The following is a 1555-nucleotide window of genomic DNA, read 5'->3' on the forward strand; positions in this document are numbered from 1 at the left end:
CATTGATCACTTGCAGGAGCGGGCGCCGGGACCCCAGCCGCCAGGTACCGCCGCCCCGGGAGCCCCGCAGCCCGCCCCGGGGGTGTGGGTCTGGCCGGCCGGGGGAGGGCGAGACAGACGGCCGGACTGGGAGAGCTGGCGCTCCCCGGCTCTGCCGGGCTCCCCCCGCGTGGAGGGTGCTGCCGGGAGCGGGGGCTGCAAGGAGTTAACTAGGAGGAGGAGGAAGATGCGTGCCAGGCAACTCAGACAATAGCGAGGCTTTTCCTCCTGGGTGAAGCGAGGTGTTGCCCGGAGCCCTGGCAGCTAAGCCCGCTGGTACCCACCCTCCCTCTCTTCGCTTGTCAATGCAAAATGGTTCAATGGCAAAAAAAAAAAAAAAGAAAGAAAGAAAGAAAAGAAAAGGCCGTGAGTTTTCGGAGAGGAGGTGGCTGTAGGCAGGTGGCAGGTGGGGCAGGTAGGTTCCCTGCCTGCTGCCAGGGCGCTGAGGGGCAGAGCAGCTTGCAAGGGCTCCTCTCCCTGGGGCTCACCCAGGAGGCTGAAGACCTCCTAGGTGTAGGGGTGGAATTGGAAAGGCGTTTTCTAGACGCTGCAGATCTTCAAGGTGAACAGAATGAGCCTAGAGATGGGTGTCATTTCTCCTGCCCTACCCCCTGATGCCCCCAAACGGAAGGAGCCCTAGTGGCCAGCCCATCTCAGGAGACAGGAGTGCACTCTACTTTTTAAGGGGACATTTTTGTCACGGTGAACACAATTTGGTTACTCTGCATTATTTGTAGATGGCAGAAAGGGATCAAATCGGGTGGGGTCATGCAAGAGGAAGAACTTTTTATCCTTCCTTGCCGTATCCCGGCACCTATATTTCAGATCCGTTGTTTTCCGTGCATTGCTTAAAGCAAAGCACATTTTAATTATGCTCTTGCAGCCAGGTGGGAAAGCCGCTACTTGCATCTGTAAGCATCAGAAGTACAAATTAGTTCCTATCAATATAACGGGTAATGGGAGAGCTCTTGCAAAAGGATGTCATATAGCTGTCTCCCTGTGGTTGTCATGACTATGTGACTTGTTTCAATTTCTGCCCATTCACTTCATCTGGACTTTGAAATGAAGCTGCAGAACGCAGGCATTGAATTAACTGTCCAGCCTGTTCTTGGTGGTGGTGTTTGAAATGCAGAGAGCAATCTAAATGTATAGATCTATATTTTAGATGTCTGGGTAATTTTTAAGACAGCAATGTTGAGGTTTTTTAATTTTTGAAAAAAACCACTTTTAAGCAACTAGTGTTTAAAAAAAATCTCAGTTAAATTATTTTATGACTCCAGGGAAAAATGTTTAGAGTTTTGCTTAGTATTCTAGGAATTTCTTAGATCCCAATTAGCTCTCACTAATCTTTTACACTATACATCTCTGCTTGAAGGTAATCAGAATAATACCAGTCTGAAAGTTTGTCTATTTTAGAGGATTTTCCTCTCTGATCAACACCCCACTGAAGTCAATGGTAACATTTTCTATGATTTCAGTAGTTTTTTTTGTGTTTTTTTGTGGGTTTTTTTTTTTT

At 48.4% G+C, this 1555-nt stretch overlaps 1 protein-coding gene across 3 annotated transcripts in view; it reads left to right on the plus strand.

The window, feature by feature from the left end:
• Positions 1 to 6: 6 nt before the first annotated feature.
• The window catches only part of PPFIA2 (PTPRF interacting protein alpha 2), a 581389-nt gene continuing 579840 nt past the window's right edge, over positions 7 to 1555 (plus strand). For all 3 annotated transcript variants that reach the window (XM_019543139.1, XM_019543142.1, XM_019543143.1), the window contains exon 1: positions 7 to 44. The gene's annotated coding sequence lies outside the window, so the exon portion shown is untranslated. The remainder of the gene's footprint in view (positions 45 to 1555) is intronic.

This window comes from Crocodylus porosus, unplaced genomic scaffold (assembly GCF_001723895.1).
Source record: "Crocodylus porosus isolate Cpor-Errol unplaced genomic scaffold, CroPor_comp1, whole genome shotgun sequence".
NCBI classification, from domain to species: Eukaryota; Metazoa; Chordata; order Crocodylia; family Crocodylidae; genus Crocodylus; species Crocodylus porosus.